Here is a 24,501-nt window from a genome sequence, read left to right on the forward strand (position 1 = left end):
ATGAAATACAGATCTCAAAAACGGCCTTAACCATCCTTTCCATCTCCTCCGTCCACTACGTTAATTCCTTTTTTGGGAAGCATCACTGGCACTGGGAAAAGGCGGGAGCCCTGTTATGGATCTTTACTGGAAGTGAGGTTGGCTTTTTGCAAGAAAATGATTCACCACACTTGCCGTTACGCTATGTAATTTAGCCGCCGATCCATCTGAGAGCTGGCGTGACAAGTGAACGGATGGCGGGATCAATCATACACCAGCGCCCCTCCTCCCTGTGTGTGAGCTACATTAAGTCACGGGTATTACCGTGGAACAGTAGCAGATTACTGCTATCAAGCCAACTATTACTGTCATCCCATTGAAAAGGAAATATGAAAGGCCCGTCAACAATGGACAATTATCAAAGGCACGCAATGATAAAAACATTAGGCTAATAAGGAAGGCCTGTCACAGACAAACATACGCAGAGATGACGTTGCTGACAATGACATCCGTTTGCTGACTAGTCGTTTACTGCTGGTCTTGACGATTTAAATCACAATTGTCAAAGTGGCGGCCCGGGGGCCAAATCTGGCCCGCCGCATCATTTTGTGCGGCCCGAGTAAGTAAATCATTAGTGCCAACTTTCTGTTTTAGGATCAAATTCAAATGAAGATTATAGATTTATATTATATTTCCTGATTTTTCCCCTTTTTAAATCAATAATTGCAGTTTTTATCCATTTTTTTTCTTTTGGTGTTTTTAGGTCAAAAAGCATTTTGTAAAATCTAAAAATAAATATATTTTAATATTGAATATAATTTTTTTTAAAATGGTTTCCATTTGAAATGAAAAACAAATGATTATTAGATGTTTTCCCTTACTAAGAAAAAAAAGTTCAAATAAACAGTTTTATATCTATAAATAAAACTGAATATTTAGGGCTTTTGATCCAGTTCTTATAATCCAATTAAAAAAAACAATCTAAATATAATATCTAAAATGGTCCGGCCCACATGACATCGAGTTGATGTTAATGCGGCCCGCGAACCAACCCGAGTTTGACACCCTTGATTTAAATCATTACAGAAATTGCACGGTACGTAAAATATACTCAAGTACTGTGCTACCAAAAGGGTCCACCATCTTTCATACTGCGCATCCTCATAAGGGTTGCGGGGGTTGCTGAAGCCTATCTGGGAATAAGGTTGGACCCTAAAGCAGAAAACTACCAGGAAAGTGTGATATATTATTCATTGAACCCATAAACACAGGTGAACACGAAAAGTAACAAGGGTCTGTGACAGAAGGTCAATTGGAATCTAAAAGGATAAAAAATAGGGGTACTAAATTGGGGGATGAGCGGAATAATCTAACTAAAGGTACAAGTAAAAACGAAAGCAAGCCACTTAATAGCTACACAAGGCAGAGGATAAAAAGTGAGAACAGGACCAAGCAAATCAAAATAAGACAATGTGCATCAAGTGAAAAGAACCATTTTGCAAAAAGGCATAAAGGTACAAATTGACCAAGGCAACATATCTCCACTCTTCTTTTAGCTTAACTGCATTCAAGGCGTCATGCTATGACTCAGTCAAATAGATTCGATGATGAGTCAGGTGTACTATTCAGCATCTACATTTAAAGATTAAAATCAACTAATCACTCATCATGTATTCCTGGCATCTCATCTACAATTTGCAGCACTTTTCTGCCAACTGGTAGACCATAAATCTCTGTGAAGCAACTAAATTCCTGGACAACTAAAAATCCCATCTTTGATACTATACAACTGTGCCACCTTTTTCATTTCTTTACACATTCAAGAACTAATAACTAATCTTTTTATTATAAAAAGATGACCTTATGAAAGAAGCAACTGACTATAACCCTCAGTAGGTCTTTCACCCCCAGCAAGCTTCAACATAAACACACTTCTTTTTGCTTTCATATGCCTTCAAACCCCCAAAATTGAAACACAAATGCAGTAGCCTACTATAAAGGTACTCTTATTTGTTATAGATTATACTTCACAAGCTATCGACTCCATAATCTTTTAATGTACGCTAATGTGTTCCATCAGAGATGACTAATTATCTCATACTATTCTCGATTTCTGTAATTTTACGTGATTTAGTGGTAGAGGATCGAATAGACTGAACTCTGCTTGAGTGTTATGTATGCGTGCTCTTGAGTTTTGTGGTACAGAGGATGTCAAATGTAAACACATTCAGTCATGGCGGAGGAATGTGTGAGGCGGACAGGAAAAAAATTCTGGGGGAAAAGTGGAAAGGGATGGAATATGGAACATGAGATTGGAAGGGAGAGGAACATCAGGTAAAGCAGAAAATGAAGTGAGGAAAAACGGTGACACCAAGCATGTGAACAGGCTTTGATGTAGTACTGTCTGAATTTTGAAAACTAAGTGCAGTGGTTTACATCTGTTTGAGGACAGCTGGCATGTGATTCACCTGTGAGGATTCCAGGTTGTAGAGTTCAATAGTTAATAAGGAGACACTGTAGGAGCTGATGTGGTTCAATTTTGTGGGCAGTGTGACATATCCTAGACATCGCCCATGCACGGGTTTAATTTGGTGACAGAAAAGCAACTCGGACGTAGTACAACATATTTTCTAATATAACCCTCTTTTTTTTCTCATATATTTGGCCATTTGGAAACATTGTATGTTATATTCCCTTGCCTGGGACACTTCTTTTAGTTGCCTTGTTTAATCAGGAATTGGTGAACGTCAAGTCCTGTTTCTGTCCATCTAACTATCTCCCCAATTCACAGTTGCTTCTAAGAACTAGACCAAAAAAGTGTTCACAACACATTTTGGTAAAAGAATTGGGAAGCCAATCGTTGACTTTTCAAGCACAGTGTTTCTTGACAATAAAGCATTTTCTTCTTTCACTAGCCTGGCATGTCTATTACACCGTATCCTCATTAAAGTCGAAGTTGGACTTGTCCACTGTAGAAAATACTTTTGGAACTTTTTGTAACTAACACATGCACCATTTTTACGGGTTTAGAGAGGCAGCAGGCACGTAAAGAGGCTTAAAGAGAGAAAGGAAGTTTAGACAGACAGCAAAACAGTAGGCTGATTTTATCCCAGCGACAGAGATAGCCGAAAAAGGGAGTGAGGGATGAACACTGGGAGGATGGGTGAAGGGGGCAGCCCATCAGTCATTGCTAGTCGGTTGGCGTTAGCGAAGGAAAAGCCATGGGCAACTTCAAAGCCCTCAGCGGAGCGACGGGGGTTAGGGTTCTGTAATCCTAGCAGAGGTTAGGGGTCTGCAACTCTGATCCCTGCTGCTGCTGAAACTAATTTAGCCATCGGGCTGCTTGTAACTGGAGCAGCTGTGAGTGACAAAATGCAGGGGGAAAAATATACAACATGGCGCATTACTTCCACACGAAAGGTAGTGGTGTATATACTATCTTCGTAAGAGGGCCTACTGTGAATACCTGGATGTATCACATCTAGCCGTGGGGGCTAATTACCACCACTGCTCAGAAATAAAGTCAGCCAGAAGAACAATTGCCGCTTGTGTAATCATTTTGAAAAGTCGGAAACCTATTGATCGTGATGGATTATCTGTTTAATTTAATGCAATTTTAGAGCTGCAGATTGATTACTTTTCATTAAATAAGTTTACTACTTTCACAACAAACTTCGTCAACCCAAGGCAGGTGCCTTAAAATGATCACTTTGCTCGATTAAACCCCAATTCAAAAATAAAATGTTTTGGATAGAAGGCATCAAAACAAGGAATCTGTGACACGTCGATCGACATTCTTCAACACCCGAGGTCTGTCCCGGATAATTGCAAACAACTGTATGATTGAAAAGACTTTTTTTTTGGTTTCCTTGGTGCCTGCTCTGTGCAATAGTTAGTTTCTTGCAAAGACTCAGCACAAAGATGATGCTTATTTCCTTGTGTTTATCAATGTAATATAGACCAGATCGTCTGCTGTGATGTGGTAATTTTGCTTGGATCTCTGCGAAAGATGCAATATATTAGTGTTTGACCTCTATCCAGACAGACTGTGAGGCTGGAGCGACCCAAAACATGTGCTTTTCTACTATAACTCATTTGTCTCAAAGCACTAGAGGTATGGGGGTTGATTCACATGCATGGCAGCATTTAGTGAGACTGTTTTCACTTGCCCGAAAAAAATTGAGTGGAATTACAAGCAATTATGAATTCCTGATCACCCACATTGAATTCCTTCTTTTGCCGACTCGCCCTACGTGAAGGCCTTCACTCGGAAGCGTCCCAAAATGACAGAAGGCTGTTAAATATCAGACAGCGATGAGAAGGCAGACCGAGCCTCGCTTGAAAAGAATATAACATCAAGTGTCGACATATTAAATGCACAAAAGGCATTTGACTTTTGACTGGGACAACATGTACATTCTGAAACGTGTGCGTGTGTGTGGGTGCGTGCAATAAGTACAGATACGCAATAATGTGCATGTGCAAAGTTAGGTCACGGCGAGTGAGTCATATTGCATTAATCATAGAAGAAAATGCTTGGATCTCGTGTGTGTCTTTGTCTGGCTGCCCGTATTGAGCTGTCTATATACTGTGTTTACGCAGAAATCAAATAGTCTGCCTATTTTCTATTGGCTTAGCTTTGCAGAGATGATAAAACCACAACCTCAAAAGTAATGAGGTGACTCAGAGGATTCATCATGGGACAGCTCATATACGTTCATGCAGATTTAATGCTGAAGGTTCACAATGAAGGTAGATTGTGGGCGTCTGAAGTTTTGTGCATTCCAAACGCAGCAACTTTTGGAAAACAGCCACTCCAAAACCTCTAAAGACAAGACTCAAGTGAGATTATTGTCGCCCATTGCTACAAATGTTTGTTTTTCCTGTGGTAGTTTTATGGCAAGGAAAGTGACTCAACCTAAAAACTAGAGAGAGTCTCTCAGGTCAGGCTCTGTCCTAAAGATTGACTCAAGAGCATCTGGAGTCTAGATTCTAAGACCTCTGATCCAATGGGGGCTTCATCAGTTCTGACAGACTTGGCGGGGAGTTGGAGACAGATATTTAACCTTTTGCTATAGAACTTCTACATCCCCCAGGGTCTTTGGGGTCACATGTGGTTCTTCAGTAGTCTGATGGGGCACTTCTTGGGAATCGCTAAAGAAGGCCTCTCATAAAGGTCTCATGATGTACTGCAGATAGCTCTAAGAAGGGGATTCCCTTGTAGAACTATGACAATTTTTTCAATGTTTACACTTCAATAACTTGGTTGGATAGAACCATTGTGCCAGAAGTACAATTTTCTGGAAACTTCTTGAAATGTGGCACGTCTGGAATGCAAGTACCCATTACACATTTGAACAGCAATGTAGGCCATACAAAGGTCTCATTCATCTGGTCTAAGTCAATGAATATGAAACAATCGGGGAAGACAGAAATACCAAGTGTTAGTTAAGAGTTTTTTCTTTTTAAGTACAGTCTAATATTAAACCTAAATGGAGTACAAAGTAAAATTAAGCATCATACATTACAGTTCCATAGCGTTTACTCATGTATATAAATACATCAAGGGTCTACAAAAATATTAGTTTTTGACTTTTAGGAATCTGTAGTGTTAGCACCACAATCTGTTTTTCACTGAATCCTACTGATTTCCTCTTGAAAATCTACGTCAGGCAACAAATGAATAAACAGATCCTCTCAAATAGCTATTTGATGCAGACATTTTAGGTAAAATCCAAAGCGCAGGCCATTGACAAGCAAGTATATTATTTTGGATGAATGGTGGGTGCAAGGGTCTGTTTATTGTAATAGTTTTCTTAGAACTCTTCAGATTAATAGTCTTTTAGGGGCTCACAACATGCGCAAAACCCAACAATTTTTGCAAGAATTATATCTTGGTGAAAATGTTTGAGCTGAAGGCGACTATGACTGTACACTAAAAGAAGAAAAATTGCTCTGGACAACAGTTATCAGCCAAATGACAAAAAAAAATCTGGTGAGTAGGTATTTCATGAGAGGTTAGATGAAAATATTTCAAGTACACATGCCATTGATTTAAAAAGAAATGGGATTGTTAGCCTTGAAGCAGAATGCCTCGTTTGGGTGGAACAGTGAACAATTGTGTGTGGTTTGAGCATGGTGCAAAAACCTTTGACGATTCATCATAAAGAAGGGGGATTGAGGGCCCCCTTCTTTGCTCCTTGCAGTTATAAGTCTTGTTTCCTTTGTAATCCAGAAGGAATCTTTTGGTCTAGTAGCTCCTCAAGTTTAGTCTACAGTATTTTGATCTAACATGGATTAATTCGACCGCTTAGTGTGTTTCCACCAGTTGAGGTGACTTTGGAGAAAGCGAATCATACGTTTTCATAGAGGCACTGAGAAATCAATAGGGGCATGCCGACCTCATTTTTGCACTGCACACTGCAAAGCAGTGGTGGATGTCTTAATTTACTAGGCTAAAAAAAATTCAGTTTGGAGAACTTATGAGCATCCAACAGGTAGCGATTAAGGTGAATGAGCCCAAATGCTCCCTTAACAGACAAAAGTGAGCCCCCCATCGTCGAAAATTGCAGCACTTGCCGAGACACCCGAAGGTGCTAGGTGACCTAGTTAATACGTCGCTATGGTGGTTGCTAGTGGTTTTACTTCCCGCCCGATTCTGGTCGACCTTAAACCCTCCTACACTCTTCTATCCACTTAGTATGTATATATATTTTTGATGATTTACTTGCTGCTTACCTTCTTTTTATAGCCTACTTGTTCCTCCATTACTGGGTGCATATTCTAACCTACCCTGAAATAAAGCAGCTCGACTCCCTGGAGGAAAATCATGGAAATAAAATAGCACAATTTCAGGGTCAAACTGCTGGTATCCTTAATGTGATAACATTTTCTATATAACTGCGCTCAGCCAAATACCATTTGACTGCTTTTCTGTTTATGTCTTACAAGAAGCAGATCGCAAGGTTTGGCTTGATCACATAAACTTTTCTTTAGTGTGGTCATGTGCTAGGCATTTTTCCATACATGTGTTGTGTATTACTGTCATTCACAAGTCTTGTGAAGAAGGTGATTCTAAGAATGGTGCATTGAGATCACATGCACGTGAAGTGTGGGGCTTTCGGACGACGATGTCATTAAGAGGGTGGCGCTAAATCTCACGTTTGTGGGGAGGCTCTCAATAAGAGCACACATCAACTCTTTAAAAATGGTTGTTATCTCCTCATCTCACCGCTTCCATACACCACTCTCTTGCTCTGATCTTCATTCATGTCCTATCATTTCATTCAACAGCCATTTCCTTTATTGTTTAATTTCATGTGTTCTTTCCCTCACGTTCTTTCTCCATATCTTTGTCTTTGAAACATACTTATATTGAATTTCTTCATTTTTCCCCTTTATTACAATTGTTATTATTTCAAAGTCATTGAATCTTTTCATGTTTTCTTTCCTTTTCCTTTAACCTCCCTTTCCCATGTTCTTTTGTTTAAAATTGACCTTCTCACGTCCTTTTACCATCCACTTTAATCCTCTCTTGTATCTCTTTAAATGTTCTTTATATCTTTTTGTCATCTTTTTAAAAGCATTCAATTCAATTCCTTACTTCTTCCTTTTTTTCCTTCTTGACATTCTTCTTTGTTCTTTACAAGGTCCACCTCATGTCATTTTTATAACCCTTTCTTTTCATTCATCATTCCCTTTTCTACCTTTGTCAAAGGCTATTTATCTTTACTTTCCCTCTGTTACTTTCTGGATTCTAGTTTGCTTTCTTTCGTTTGGTCTTTCCCCATCCCTTTTTACGTTCCTTCTTTCTACGCGAGTCGTATTCTGTCACAAATTGATTTTAAATAGTGGCTTGGGGTTTATTGACTCATTTAAGCACGAACGCCGTGTTACAGTGAATTAGTAATTGCCTTGCTGTATAATAAACTCAAGTATGTACACTGGTGCAGCATGCATAAAAAGCAAGGTACAGGAATTGCAGAAGAGAAGGTGCGAGTGGGAGGAAGTAGCTGTCAACTGTGGGATGTGATGAATGACAGATCGTGGGGGTGGGGGGCTTCATCCCAGTGCTTGTCGTGACTCCCGTCCTGACCCGTCCAATGACCCGCAGAGTGGGAGGATGAGTAGAGAGACGGATAAACACAGACACGACCCAATGTGGAGGAAGCCAAAGAGGAACGAGGGGAAAAGAGTAAGAGAGAAAAACAAACGTGGGCCGAACTGTTCGAATTTTTCTCAGCAGTGAAATGGAGGACACGGCAGGAGGGTTGGTGGGTGTCAGAGTGGGAATGTGGCATCATCTATTTGTCAGCTGTCTTTCTCATTCCCATCCTAAGCCCCACTCGGTGCATTTTTCCTTTTTCCTCGCCTCTGTCGTGCTCTTTGTGGGTCGTTGTGGGAGTGTGTCGCAGGCAAATAAACAGAGAAGATTGTTTCATTCTGCCAGTGGGGCCTAACAGTACATTATTAACCTTGCGTTAGTACCTTGCGTTCGGTTCACTCAAGCAGTTAATTTGAGATGAGAAACATTGTGTGATGATAGTTCCTCCTCCTCCTTGACTAAAATGACACACATGCGATGAGAATGAGGAACAGGGTAAAGCTATGTCTGTCAGTACCAGCGTGCAACTATGCAAACACCTTTGCCTTGTTGGTGGTTACCAGAAATGCTGGTATCCATATATTCCCAGAAACACAACTCAAATGCGTTCAGTAAGAACAATGTTTTTTTTTCTTGAGCACATGTCCTTTACTCATCTGTTCACATAGTATTTCCTTTGGTTGATACTAAAAAATACATCCCTAAAAATATTCTTCCCCTCTCAGTTGAGTGGGCACATTGCTGATTTCCTGCTAGAACGTGCACACACACATGTGCACAAACACACAGGTTATTAGCTTCCAGTGTGCCAGATGTGCCACCCACACGCAAACACACGAGGGTCGGTCATTTGCGCTTGACAATCACAGGAAGTTTGTGTGTTTGCTTGTCGTCTCCCAAAGGATGCCACGTGGCGACAAAAAGATGGCAATCTTCGTAGTAAACATGAATGAAATTAAACTACATCAGTTGGCATCTGTTGCTTAGATTCGAGGGTGAAACACATTGTTTCCTATCTGTTTTGTCACAGTTTCAACAACGACTAAAATGGGATAGAATATCTTTTATTGTAGTTGTAGTACACGACTAGACTGGAATGCTACTCCTTTGGTGTGAAACAAAAAAAAGACGGTGCAAATAAGCCTTGTGCACAAATCCATTCATTTAACCATATGATTACAATCGCCTTTGTGGTTTGCACTGCCATTGAACGACTGCTTGCTGTTTTTTACTTGACATGATGACACAAGCGTGCACACATGAATGCGTTGGGTGTGTACCTGCCACATCTCTTCCCCCCGTGCAGACAGTTCCATACAGAGGTGATAATTACCTCTGGCTGGATGTTGTTTGACTCAACATACGCAGAATCCCCGACACAAAAGAAACAGACGCCTGTTTGTCTTCCAGGAAGCTTTTTGTTTTCCATGTGCGTGCATGCTCATATGGGTGTGTGCCTCCTACCACCTGGCCCCCCTACTCCTTTACGGCCCCACTAGGAATCACACCTCCCTCCCCGGACCGTCTCTTCGCCTCTGACCCAGTCTTGAGGTTGCGAGGCTGCCACGATCTTTCCTTCCCCCGGGGAGATTTGACTGAGTAACAGCACAAGCTGCCGGGCATGAAGCTGACATCCAGCCTGCTGCAACAGCAGCTCCCACACACGGACTACCGAACAAAGAGCCACGTAGGCTCATTGGCTGTCTACGCTAGTAAGTCGCAACCACCGTGCCTGTGAGGGATCATCAGGTGTACCACGAGAATTCATCCGGTTTCACTTAATTGGTCTGGAAATTGTCATATACAGCGTATAATGCGTGTTCCTCTAGCTATGCCAGTGATGTATAGTGGCAGGCGGAACACGCAAATCCGCTTCTGCCTGATAGCAAAACGTAATGTCATTATTATGAACTGAATTGTATTGTGACCGATTTATTTGGGACAGTGTTGTGAGCTTTTTCTGGAGTGAAATATGTTATATGAAAGGTTGGGGAATACCACAACACCCTTTGTAGACTGATATTTAATGCACTTAACACCATACTGTGAGCTGCGCTCATTTGACTAATTGTGATAGTAAAACTCTTAAAAAAATGTATTGCACTCCAGCTGAAAAACAGTCTCAACCCTCAACCTTTGAAATACAGTACATATGCATACTACATAATGTACACATAGGTTGTATCAAATTAATGCTTTATGATTGACACAAGAATGTTCATGTGTCGCTCATACTATGGTTGGGAAATGTTTACAGGGGAAGTGAAAGACTAATGCGTTGCTTGTGTGTGTGTATTAGTGTGTTCTATCGGCTCACAATAACAGTTTCGCCCAAGAAATCTGACACTGAATTATTAATATCGTCATTCAAGTTTGATGCTTTTCTTTTGTTGGAGAAGTTCCCGAGCGCTGGCCTGCATATAAAACCATCTCCACCACTTGCACATCTGTCCATCTGTCTTTCACCTCCATCACCCCATCCTCTCTCTGGTCTGTGAGGAGCCCTGGCAAATTGGATGGGAAGAGTGCTAGAGAGGGGAGAATTAGATCATGTAATGGGAGCTGCTGGCAGTGTGACTAAATTGGCTAACTATAGCTAACAACATTACACACTGTCCATCTGGGGCCTGGCTTGTCCTCCCTCTGCTCCTCTTTGTGCAATCAGCTATGTGAAGGACTCCCTTATCTACCAACAGAGGGGAGGAATGGGACTCCTCTAGGGAATAACATTGAGAGCCAGTAGGGAGTCCAACGAAATTTAAGACTGTCCTCTCGTGAGAATTTCGTAGGAAATTGGATAAGAGTTTAATATTGATGTTACGTGCATACTATTTTGCTACCTCCTACAGGGGCAGTAGAGCTTCTAAAACTCACATGATGGACTTCCTGGCTGACTTCTGAGAAATTTCAAGAACAATGACTACAAGAGAAAATGATGCTACCCACATTTTTGCGTGGGTTTACAAAATTCTAAGTAGCCATGGCTCTTAATGTCAGTATAAATTTTAGCTTGTCTGCATGTCTGGGTTTTATATGCAGGCCAGCGCTGTTTGGCTTTTCCAGGGCAAAGCCCGCTTCTTGGTAAAAGTCCAGCAAGGAGAAGTTTCAGATCACCCAAGGACAAAATGAAAAGTTCTACAAGAAAAGAAAAGGACTGATCATTAAAAAAAGCAATCTCTTTTCAGTCAATCAACCCTAAATTGTTAATGTAAAGGGCAATCATCAGTAGTGGATGAACACTTGCCCCTACGGGTCTCTTAGGTCTAGGTTTAGCCATACTCAAATGCCCATCTCAGCGCCCTGGACATTCGATGAGTTCCGAAAGGCGCGATGTAACAATGTGCAAGACCCCCAACTACAGCTCTAACTACGTCAACAGCTGGCCGTCGGCCCGGGTTTGAGGCCAGGCAAGCTGTTCTACCCCGTTGGAACATCAAAACGCTGCACGGGCAGATGCTGGGAAGGATGCCGTGCAGGCATCGGTGGACTCACGCGGACGTTAGTGGTTCTCCAGAGGCGCTTTGAAGCCAAGTTCATCACGTACGGTGACTGGATTAGAAGCTTCAAGTGGGTCTGGCTTTCTAGTTGGGGTTATTTTCGAGTGTTCAGATAAAACGAGCAGATGGAATGGGAAGGTATGGGAACGTTATCCTGTAAAAATAGTGGGCGGGAGGATTTTTCAAGACTGGCTGATGTATGGGGTTAACGCAGACATGGGGGCATTGTGAAGGTGGAGCAGCGTGAGGAGAAAGAATGAAAGAGAAAGGATAATAGCCGCAGAGTAATAGCGCACGGCTTGCAGGCAAAGATGAAATATTTGCAATTCCATTGGGTCTCAGGGCTGCGGGCTCTCACTCCATTTGTATGGAAATGAGTTTGTCTTTCTTTGCCTGAGCACTTTGGAGACCATCGCGAAGAAGGAGGAGAAGATGCAGGGAAGGTGCACGAACTGTCAGCGATATTGTGATTCCTGCCAATGCTTTTGGAAGTGCGGAGCCCCGTGGTATGTTTCTGGGCTGCACATATGGATAAAATAAATCCATGCCTCAATGATACACTGATCAATGCGGTCGTCGCCCAGGGACCGAATGCCTTTGTCTGTTATTGACACTTGAGCTCACCTCTCGCTCACTCGCGCCTTCTCCTGCCGTCAGTGCACCACGCCAGGCCCACAGCTGGGACTACTTTCAACCCTGATCTTGCTCCTGCTTTCCATCTAAGATAGCGAGCAGTGGCCGCAGAAGGCTTTCTGTTTGGCTATTTTCAGTAGCGATGGCAGCAGTGTTGAGGAGAGCTGCTGCTCATGTATTCATGGCCAGCTGCTCATCTCTGCCAGCCAAGCTAGATTGGGGTAAGGGGGGTTAGAGGTGGGAGGACATCTCATCTCAAGCACCCTTTCCTTGCCTCGGTTCCCTTTCTTGATCCTAGTCTCCCTCCCATCCTCCCTCCCTTTCTTTCTTCCTCTGTGAGTCACAGATGCTAGCCACAAGTCTGACTCATGCCGCAACTCTCATGAGATGTCTGTGAAAGCACCAACAAGAGATATGAAAAGAATGGAAAATGAACAAGCAATATACGTGGTCGTCTTCTTGTAAAAGACCAGACTTTGAAAATGAATGTCATATTAATTTGAAAAATTGTGGCTCATGTGAGACCATGCAAAACACAAATTCAAACTATACGCTGTGCAAATTATGAGGCCAAACATGAGATGCCTGATTCTTACAATGACAAAGAAGTGATCATTTTCCATTTTTTTAGCATTTTGGCACATCATATGGACATAATTAGCTCTGAAAATATTAACGCTTTAACTCCGCTGATTGATGCTTGAAGGGAATGATAACAACATGGAAGCAAACCGAGACCACCAGTATGGTACGGTCTTGGACCAGCTGTTTGGTCCACTCCATATATTGCTGGTTTGTATTCACACCAGCCCAAAAGCTGAGCACCACAGACTTTTTACGTTTGTTCCAGACCAAACCGGGCAGCTGTGAATATGCCTTTAAAAAAGATGACTTCCACTGGGGTGCACATGTTAAAGGTGTTGTCACGCTTTGACAATTGGAATAAATTTTAATGTTTGTAGTCATTTATACTCCTAAACTGGTTAACACCAGTGCCTGTAGTCACATTCATCTAGAAACAAATCCGGAATATCAGTATTAGAAAGTGGACCTGACCTGAGTTAACTCCTTGTGCCAGCTTGTATTCTAGATTGAGCCCCCTTCGATATTACTGCCTTACCCTCACTGCTCCAGCCCCTAGGCCCCCGAGGCGACGGTCAAGGGTTATTGATCCCCGGAGGTGAGAGATCACGCGGGGACAGCTTGATCGTGGGTGAAGGGTCAAAGCAGAGTGGGTCAAGTGAGATTGAATGTGCCCGCCTTGTTGCCACGAGCCCCACGGGTCAGCGGGATCCAGTTCATTCTGTGACCCCTACTGGTCGATAGCACCTTCCGTCTATCATTAAACTGAGATTCGGCATCAGATTTTTTAATTTGTTGCCACTGTGCATAATTCCCCTGAAGACAGAAATACAGCTGCATACCTCCCATCGATTGGCGATGGTCTTGACCTGCAGCGAAAAAGGACCCTGCTAGGGTACACGACTTGTCGATAAGGGACAACGTTGGCTGATTTGCTGCTGTTCCCGGTGTGTAACGCAGCGCTCATCAGCTGGGTGAGCAGGCCAATTGCAGGTTTGCATGGCTAGACACTTTCCTCATCACAGCTTGTGAAATGCTGCACAGGGCTCGAATAAAGTATACAGTAGAATAGGGATGGCCAATTAATTATATGACCGTGATCGTTAATCCCGAAAACTTTAAAGTGAATTTCTGTTATCACTCATGAAATGCTTCCCTCAATCAAACATGGTGGACAAGTGCTTGAGAAGTGATAACAACAATATATAGTATTCACGTGCATGTACAGTATTTTTTATGGTCTGTAGGAATGACAATAACTGAAGGTTCAGGCTGCCTTTTTATGGGTCTTAACTACGCTGCATCTTTTCCCATATACAATTTGATGTTGTTTTAAATTTTATTGTGCTTAAAGCATGTGGGTGGGTGAAATCACTTGAATTAATGACTGTTTTTTACTATCATCTCTCTACATTGTGCATTTTCACCAATTGTGGGTGGGTCTCACTAGTATTTCCTGCTATTCCCCCTTCCCTGCTGCCTTCATGCTCCCTTGGTTCATGCCCGTGGTCCACGGTAGTCTGTGGCTATGCTGCACCTCCACCCAAACACACACCCACAGATACATATTTAGGAATTTACACATACGCAGCAGTGAGGGATGCTCGTGCAGTACGTACAAGGTTGCTGGCCTTGGCACAGGACTGGGAAACAAGACCGGAAGCAAGAGGAGGGAATGTGGGAGGCAAAATTTGCACATACAAGTGTCTTCTGTGTGAGTATTACTGGGTGAATGCTACTGCTACAGTGTATCAAGCAAAACAATAGGGTAAAAAAACACAATTTAATTGTAAAGCACAGTCTTGGAGTGGGTAGCAGAAGTATACAAATCTCCAGGGTTATCCAAACTATTCTCTAAAGGGCCATAGCAGCTGCAGAATTTCATTCCAAATAAACAATAGGGGACTTTTTCCACCAGTTTGGTGTCCTAGGAATGTAATAAGTTGCAGCCAGGTGGTGCTTTTTTCAGCATAAAGCTCAATGATGCTATTGTAAACCGCAGTTTAGTTAGTTGTGTCTCTGAGATTCTCCAGTAGCATTAAGCCCAATAAACTACCAGCAATTTGGTTATAGTTTTCTGAAGAAAGTGCAATTTGTAATTCATCCCTGGCTGTTTAGTAGCAAAAATAAAAACAACTCTGCTCCTTTCCTTCTTAAATAATCTATTTTGGTCTGTGGGCGCCTGTCACTGTGAGGTGTGTGTAGGCAGCCTTGTGATAGGAATAGATGCCCCCCTCCAACCTCACTTTTCAACCAAGACCTACAGAAACCATTTCAAGCAAAATCAACTTAATAGTGAGCTGTAGGTAAGATTGGACACCGTGTTCACACACCACACACTATTTAGGATTCTGTTCACTCTCATTTTAAACGAATTTCCTCTATACAGCTCACCTGTCTTTATCTACTCCTATGTCGATCTCCAAAACTCACCGCCCTCCTCTCTCTGTTCTGCTTTTCTTTCACTTTTCTTTCTTCTATCTGGGCACACATTCCTCTCCTCCCACACTCGAGATTCATACTAAATGATTCCAAGTGTCTGGGCCCCGTGTCTCTTTGAGACACACACACACACACACACACACACACACACACACACACACACACACACACACTCACGCACACAGAGATACACAGTTACACCCACAGAAAGATGTACGTAAGCGTCACACTGGCTGCTGCAGCAAGGGGATAACAAAGTAAACAAAAGGAAGAGATGGAGAGATACACAGCCAGAGTAAGAGAGAGAGAGAGAGAGAAAGGAGGGGGAGAGACTGGCGGTCCCTTTATTCCATTCTGCAGAGAATCACAGGCTAAACATCATCCATCCTTCCATCAATCCGCCTATTCAGCCAACGAAAATACGCTTTTATGCTCTGTTGCTAGGTCTCAATGCCACGCACCACGGATTCCGTCCAAACTGGAGTGCAGTAAACTACTGCAACGCCAGAACAGATGCAATAAAAAATACCATGAAAAGAGAATAATTTCACTTGTTTGTGTGTGTCTTTGTGTGTGTGTGTGGGCTGTGGACATACGCTATAATTCACAAAGAGAGGAGCTGCTAAATTATATAAAGAGAACATATGGACAACAGATTGAAAACAAAATATAGCACATCTTTTCTTGTGTTAACTCTTCAGAGCCTCAGCATCACTATTACAATAACAAACACACCAGTGGAGCTTTAAGTGAAATGCTGACAAAGCATGCTAACATCTAAATATACATATAATTCATAATACTATTTGGTACTGATGTACTCTCCTGGTGGTCAAATATACAAACCGCGATACTGAAAACAATGTTGTATGGATTTACCTATATTAAGGCTAAATGGCCCAGTTAATCTCAGAAATATTTCGAGAAATATTGTTACCACCATTATTAATCAAAATTACATATCATGCTTGGGGGAAAGACCCCCACAATGCCATTCAACAGCCAATCTACGTCGTGATCAGCTAACTGTTGCTTGACCCACAGTAGCTGCTAAACATCCAGCCATGCAAAATATTACACGTATTAAGTCAAAAAAAGTTTGGGTGACCCAAAAAAATGTGTAATCTGCACGTCTAAACTCCAAACAATTCATAATCTAGCGAGCGAGGCAATCAATGACTTAATTCAAGTTGCACATATTCAATATGTTTCATTGTTCTCCCCAACTTGCTTTCATCTAATTCAATGTCACAATTTTCAGTTAGTGGAGATTTCATTTAGCCATAAAACAGCATAATGATGAAATCACACTTCTTTTCTCCATCTTGCATCATGCCTCCCGCGCGCCTTTGTTTCTTTTTTTAAAGATATCAATAATTCAGGCTTGAAGTTGGGGATGAATAATTTAAACGCCAATGTCAAACACAAGGCCCACTTTGGAGCCAAGTTCAGCTTCTTTTTCAAACTGGGATCCCGCACTTCCCCCTATTGCCTCTTACCTCATCTGATTCTTCCTCGTCATCCTATTTTTCTGCTGCCTTCATCCACACGGAATTCTCCTTTCATTCTTCCTTGTCTCCTAGATTACATGCATGTGGAGCCAGGCGCCTCTGCCTGAAAGAGACAACACGGGGACAAGGATAAGTAGTGGTGGCTGAAAAAGGGATTTGACTGTCTATCCTGTCAGCGCACAATGCACACCAACAATCCCACCAACTAATCCCATCGCTGCTTCAAATTGGAGGTGTAAAAACATTGAAGCGGGGATCCAAACATGCGGGAAGGCTACAGTGTAGTCATTTCATCGTCTTCTTGTTGTTGTTCTTCCACCCGTTTTTGTCATCCTCAGTCCGTTGCACTTTGACGTGCTCGGCCTCCTCATTGGTAGCATGACTTATAGGCTATTACTGTATTATCCAGCCCCTGGGTCTATTTAAGCACACAGCGCCTCCTTAACAACAACCTGCATTCATCGTTTGATTAGGCGTGACGCTAATTAGGATTCATCAATACCATTAATCTGCTCATCCAGCCCCACGGATCAGAATATCTGACTCATTTACATGAAGCTGTTTATCCACCTATTGAGTTTTCCTGTCAGGCTGCCCGGTCTCCTCCTAGCTTGTCATGCGGCGATGCTTTGTCACTGCCCTTGGCATTCAATGGAATTTTTTCCCTCACGACACACTGCAGTGTCTTCATGTGTATGATTGCAATGGAAAGCGATCTGCCGTGAGTCATTTTGATACGTGTACAAAAGTCAGGAGAAAACGTAGTTATTTGACCTGAACCTTGAATACTGGTACACAAGCCTAACGGGAACAATAATGATCAGTTTTAATAGGTGTCAAAAGTCTGCAATGTGTTGCAGTCTGAGTATGACTGCACTTAATGGTTTGACTAGGTGGCCAGATTTCTTTTTTGTAGTTGCAGTGCGCAAAGCGGGACTTGGAGAAGTTTGGTGTGAACATATTTGTCTCCAAACCTATAAAAAGGATACAACAGACTTAGCAAAACTTCTTTCAACCAAAAGAGGAAACGATAAATGATGTGAACCAATAAAGAATGAAACAAATTTTGGAATATGACAGGAAAAACAGATACTCTAACTTCAACCACAAGCACTGTTAAGCAGGGAGATAACCACCAAATCTATTAAATTGTTACATTTGAGATAATTTCAGCAAGAAAGTAAACATAACCACGTTGTGTATTGTTAAAAAAACACCTTGTAGAAACCCTGCAAAAAAGTTTTGAAACCCCATTATTCAATAGAATGAGAAAGTCTCTCAAACCTTTTAAACTGCGAGTGTAGTAAATGTGTCAATGTTAAACACAGCTTTTGTTTTCCCTACTCCAAATAAAACCAAACACTAATACATCACTTGCTTCCTACTAAACAATGAATAATATTTCGAAGTCTATACAACTAACATGCCAAGTAAACACAGCTTAACAAACAGCGAAAACTTCAATAGTCCCGAGGAAAAAAAAGTAAAGACAAACAGAGCCAAATAGAACTGCCGAGAAGCTGCAAAGGAGATGAAAGACCCCCAAAATTCTGTCAGAAGGCTTGTCTGGTGAGCTAGTTGGAAAAACGCTTCACTTCGCAGACATCTACAGGGAGTGGGAAGGTGGCATAGGCAGACTTAAAAAGGAGCTAGGCCAGGTTAGAGGGGCCCGGCGTGGGAGACGTGAGAGAGGCTCTGGGATAGAGCCCTGTGTGTAGGCACTAACTTAACCCTCCCCTCTCCCCTTATCTCCCGTCCTGCGCTCACCCACGCAATCCCCTGCACCCCCCGACTCGTCCTCGCTCCTCTCCGTTGTATTCATCACCCTCTGCCCACACTGAAAACTTCAAGTGGAGACCGAAGAATCAGTGCACCGAATTCTGTGCTTGGCTAAAAAAGGTGTCACGGAAGAATGCGCTGTGCAGCATTTCCATTGCGACTTGAAGTGGGTTGAGTAACGATCATGAGCAGACACATAGACACCGAGTTCTGCTGGAAATGAGCAAATATTTAGTCAACGTAAAAATGTGACAAGAGACAGGTGCGTCAAAGATGTGTGCTATGTTTAACTTCAACAAAATTGCGCGTGACAGTTCAGGAGAGTGCAAAGTCTTAATGCAATATCAGGCAAATGTTTCCTATCTAAGGTTTGAATTTACGAAGAATATAACCCAATACCTGGACAAATATACTATATGTGGACAAGTCTATTGTAATTCAGACTCTAAATTACCGTGACCGGACGATTACCGTGACCGGACAATTCGCCGAAAGACGTTTTGCCGACGGACGATTCGCCAAAAGACGTTTCGCCGACAGACGTCTGGCCGACGGACAGTTCGCCGAACGGACGTTTCGCCGAAACGGGATTCGCGCACTCGCCCCGCCCCCGGATCGTGTGTACATATGTGCAGCGGGGGGCAGTACATGCCCTTTTTATTCCTAAATGAATGTTATCTGTAACGGGCCGTATATGGCCCGCGGGCCGAGGTTGAAAAACATGCACACACACGATCCGGGGGCGGGGCAAGCGCGAATCTCATTTCGGCGAAACGTCCGTTCGGCGAATCGTCCGAGTACCCTAAATTACACCATAACCCAATCAACACTAATTTACAAACACTAGTTGCAGATGGAGTTATAAATCACAGCAAACCACAGCCCCAAAATGAACAAAATATGTTAAATTTACAATAAAAAAAGAGAGACATCATGATTGATTTTTTTGGACGCTGAGAACTAAATTTCCCACAAGTGGTAAGGAGTGCAAATTCTGTGGAACTAGAATAATTGTAATTTTGAAGGACCTAGGAAAATCAATATTTTCATTTTACCTACTATGCTAATTATCCCCATGGGGGGAAATTCCGTATTTATGCCAATATAGCAATATAAATAATATGATGAGGCCAAACAACATGATTGATTTTCTTTTCCCACTTGGTGGTTTTGCTCTGCAAGCTATAGTAGAACTCTAGGCTTATCTTCTTTTTACACTCTTTTTTTGTGTGTCAAAAAGAGCCCCAGACATCCGTTGACAGCTGACCTAATATGAAGGTCAGGTGTGAAGGAAAGTGCTAGCTCGTGAGTTAAAGCCCTGTGGTCGATGCGGTCAGCACTTCCTTCTCTTTTGAACCCGACACAAAGGGCAGTGCGCGCTCTTATAGACACGGCGGCGACGACGCGCTCTCCCTTGTGCATTTTCAACACAACACCTCAAAAGACTTTAATCAAAATCAAATGATCAAGCCATTCGAACAGAATTTAGATCAATAAACCCTAAACTTTGTCCTCTATGTGGTGTGTATTCTTAACAGTCCCAAGTGGCTTTGGGCCACTCACCCGTGTTTCATTGTCTGCTGTCATGTATCGTACAGTATTGCAAGTGTAAATCACACACATTTGTGCAACGTTTCCGTTTATACAAACTATAGCGTCTATACTTTCGTAACATCCTTCGCCTAAAGGTAAACTGTTGGCTGTGGAAATGTGAAACTTTAAGTTTTAGTGCGGAAATGTTTTACAATCCTACCTGACCCTTACCAGACCGCTTGGCTAAAACGCAGATAAAGGGTAAGCAGACTGGTTGAATTCGACTGCCACTAAATCTGAAGATAGAACTACGCCGAGTGTAGTGAAGTGCAATATTCATCTCTATAATCCCCTCTAAAGTGTGACTGGATCATTTTGTGGAAGTACGATATGTCTGCTCATAAAGGTCAAGTCCTTCCCATGCATTTTCCTGCATGGAGTCACAATGCTGCTCAGTTTAAGAACAGATGGCTGAAAAATAGTTATCAGCAGTTGTTTTTTGAAGACTAACTGTGTATAATTACACATAAAGCCTTTACTTTACACTTACTGAAGTAATGGAAAGGCAATTTTTGGAAAAAGACAGGATCTGCTCATGCCACTAAACAAAGAACTTCATCCGTAAAAGTTGGTAAAAATTGATGTATCCTGAAAAACTTACTATGAGATTACGTTGGATCGCCAAATAATGTTATGCTCAAAACCATAGTGTCCAAAACCGAAACTTGCCTGAGACCAGGACTCACTTAGACCAAGACTTTTGGGAGTCAAGATCGAGATAAGGTGAGGCCTTGAGAAGATGAAGATTATTTTTAAAAATCTATTTAATTTGTTTTATGTTTATAAAATTTAAGTCATTTTCAAGGGCATCAGAACACAATATATAAAAGGCATTTGTGTAACAGCAGAATAGTGCTGGTGTCTTTGTCGATTTGATGTAGTTGTTTTATCCACTCAAAAGAAATCTGTTATTGGCCAATATCAATACTTTTTGGACTTAAGGCTGAAGTAAGTATTAAAACATTTTGTCTCTTGCTTTAAGCATTTGTGCAATGGCTATATAGACCATTTTTTCTTCCAGAAAATGCATTTTTCCAGGAAATGCATTGTTTACTACAAGACTCAGTTAATAGGGAAAGACAAGTGAATTTTCTAGAAAACGTACATGGGCTGAGGCAGACAGATTGCCGGTTGTGTTACCTCTAACTGGATCATTGCTATTTCTCTGCAGTCTGATGCCTGCTGTCGAACTGTCAACACAACACTCCCTCTTATCCAATCTGCATACACAGAGGCAAAGGAACGCAAAATGTGTCAAGACAGCGCACATACACGTCACAATTTCCCCCGACCTGCATCAGCGTCAAAGGCCCCTGACGTCACGCTATCAGAGCACGTGTCCTAGCGCACTTCCTCGAGCATACTCCATGCCCCAGGCACGCACATACCCGCGTCACGCTGAGCGAAATAGCAGGCCTTGCACATAATAAAACCAAGGGAATAATGGAGTGGAACGTAAACAGCCAAATCAAGTATAAGAGGAAAGGATGAGAGAAAAGTATTGGACTAGCAGGAACATAACTCACTTTGTTATGAAGTAAAACAACAGCCGGGGTGAAGGGAAAACAAAAAAACGAAGGAATGACAGACAGGAAAATGTTGAAATGAAAGGTAAACAAAGCCTGACAGCTATAATAACATCCACATAAGTTCTCTGAGCCTACATATACTGCCCTGGAAAGAGTCTGCAATATCAATTATTATCGCAATGAAAGCCTCTTGGGTAGAAAAAGCAGGCAATGAACAAAATAAGGCTTAGTTTGACATCCTGTGAGTTAGTTCTTACAAGTGTTCATTGTGACGATTGATACTAATTTTACGAGCGAACATAAACGAGACTAAATACGCCATTTGGAGGGGGGGGGGGGTTATACCAAAGCAGCTAATGAGCCACCAATCAGACTGATCTCCGAGAAGCACACTAAACGACCGTGTCCTTGCAGAGAGCACGGACCCCACGCCTGCCCTTGCCTTCTGGCCAAGTCTGCCTGGCAACAATTAATGCTAAAGTGTCGCTTGCCATGCATTGCAATCTGCTCTGGATTGATTGGTAGAAAAATCAATGCTGCTCAGGGGAATGACTGCCAACATTTATAGAGTTGTCATTGTAGCCTTAGCTGAGCGACGGGAGTGGCACTGGTGTACAATAGCTTTGCGGATGTTTGTTTAAGTCTAGGGGCCTGTGGGTGTTGACACAGCTGCCAGGGGAGACAGAAACATTTGGTAATACTACATTGAGTCGGAGGGTTTTTGAAGGGGCAATGACTTTGCAACAAGAATATTCCAGGCTTCCAGGTGACTTTTTGACGAATAGTGCAGACTTGTTTCAGGAGTGAATAAGTGGGGACTGTTTCTATCTTTCATAGCATTACTTTTACCGCAATTTGCTTGGAAGTCTGTGTGAAATGGGCTTCTGTTTGTGTAACTCTGAATGTGTTGGTTTGGCCTTTTCAATGACAGGAAACCGATGCGTTTCTCAAGCCTGCATTCATGAACCTTTGTCTGTTCCAGAGTTCAACTCTTCCGGGAAGAAATGACAACCTTTCAGAATAACACCAGTAGTTATTTTTGTTTCATGTGACAAAGGGCCTGACTGTGTAAACACATTATCTAATGGGAAATTGTCGGGGCAGAAAAGTCAAATAGAGCTTTTCTGACTAGCGAGTACATTCAGTAAACGGAAAAGCAGGACCTTCAATAAATAGACCGTGACACAATTCTCTATGCTTGCGTAAGTACTAGTTCCATTTAAACCCGTCTAATTTCATGGGGAAATAAGACAATTTAGTTTAGTTTTATCTTAACCAGCACAAATTATCTTCTTCACGGTAGTTTCAGGCTAACATCACTAATCCAACGCCACAAAACCCCAAATTTACCATCGTACTGTTGCCTGCACACATGTAAAGGTCATAGCATATGCCAGTAATGAAAAAACGGAATCTTATCATGAAAGATAATACCACCTTAATCCTGACATTACAATGTCATGACAGAGACGAAAAGATCTGAAGAAGTCATAAATTACATTTTCAATCTAACACCAATGCTTTGGAAGTAAACACTACCTTTCAGAGGCTTGTGCAGTGTCATTATAATGAGATAAAAGCTGTGCAAGGCTCATAACTCACACTGTTTACTGCCTCCTTAATGATGACTGAACATATTAGAGGTCCTTCAGAAAAAGAAGATTGTTTGATCCAGACTTTGGTCGAAATTTGAATATAAGACAGAGAAGAGAAGTTGAAATAAAACACTTAGGGGATGTCAGAAAAGCCCATTACGACCTTTTTGGTCCACAGGAAAAATGGACACACTATAAGTGGATGCTTGCGGTGGCTAATTGGGGCATAATTCAAATATTATTTGTCAGTAAAGGGTAAAAAGAATGCCTTTTATTGACACCTCAACAATCTTTTCTCATATGAAATTGAAAGGTAGACCATAACAATATTATACATGGTATTTTTTTCTCCCCTGACACATTACACGATACATCACATAACCCCCGCCTGTCATCCCAGTGTTCCTCCTGCAGCCACGCTGACGAACCTAGGACTCGTTTTCATTTTGAAATATGAAATGTATGGAAAAAACATTGGTGCTTAGGGACCCAAATTATTGCTTTCAGTCAAATTAGCCTCTGGAAACTAATGTAATTATTTAGCACTCTAGTGGGTCATTGAAGAGGGGAGAACGCATGCTCGAGCTCACGTGATTTCATGCAGAAAATTTATTCAACTGTCAATATCATTTAGATCTGTCTGGGTGAGCACTGGAGGCAGTGGGAAGGCGGCGCGAGTGTGGCGGGATGGCGGCAGAGACGATGCGGGGGGTTGCGGAATGCCACTCAATCATAACGACTTTCTCTCTCCAATCGTCACTTTTCATGGAGGTGTTGTTTTCTCGTACTGGAAAGTAACAACATGACTTTTTATACTTTAACAAACAACTAGCTAGCAGTGAATGATCACGTTTCACTGCCACTGATGAGAATATCAGCGAATGAGTGAACTTGTCTTAAGATTCCCAAATCATCCCCAAGAGAAAATATATAAGATTTCGACCCAGAATTTGTGTTGACATTACTGATTGGAAAATTACTAGAATGGTTGGAAAGGTACTAAATACAGCAAAATGATCTCGACGTTTGCACACTAAAGCCCACAAAGACAAATTTGCATTCCCCCCGCACAGTCATTTGCAAAAGGCAATTCAGGAATTGGCCTGCTGGGATCGCCGGATGCCTCTTGTCAGTTGTGATTCAAAGCAAAGCTTTCATTTGCGGACAGACTGATTCCCATTACATTTACTTTATGTCTGGAGTTAGGTAGTCATTAAAATGCATGTGTGTGTGCCTTCTTTGATCGTAACTAGGTAT

General features: G+C 42.0%; 1 long non-coding RNA gene across 8 annotated transcripts in view; it reads right to left on the reverse strand.

Annotated features, from left to right (window-relative positions):
* The window catches only part of LOC144079280 (uncharacterized), an 83,836-nt gene that overhangs the window by 28,661 nt on the left and 30,674 nt on the right, over nucleotides 1-24,501 (reverse strand). For 7 of the 8 annotated variants that reach the window (XR_013301485.1, XR_013301487.1, XR_013301489.1 and 4 more), the window contains one exon: nucleotides 16,737-16,851. This is a non-coding gene — a long non-coding RNA (uncharacterized LOC144079280). Of the gene's footprint in view, nucleotides 1-16,736; nucleotides 16,852-21,260; nucleotides 21,341-24,501 lie in introns of all 8 variants that reach the window. The other variant, XR_013301486.1, reaches the window with a different exon arrangement.

The sequence above is a fragment of the Stigmatopora argus genome, chromosome 8 (assembly GCF_051989625.1).
Source record: "Stigmatopora argus isolate UIUO_Sarg chromosome 8, RoL_Sarg_1.0, whole genome shotgun sequence".
Classification (NCBI taxonomy): Eukaryota; Metazoa; Chordata; class Actinopteri; order Syngnathiformes; family Syngnathidae; genus Stigmatopora; species Stigmatopora argus.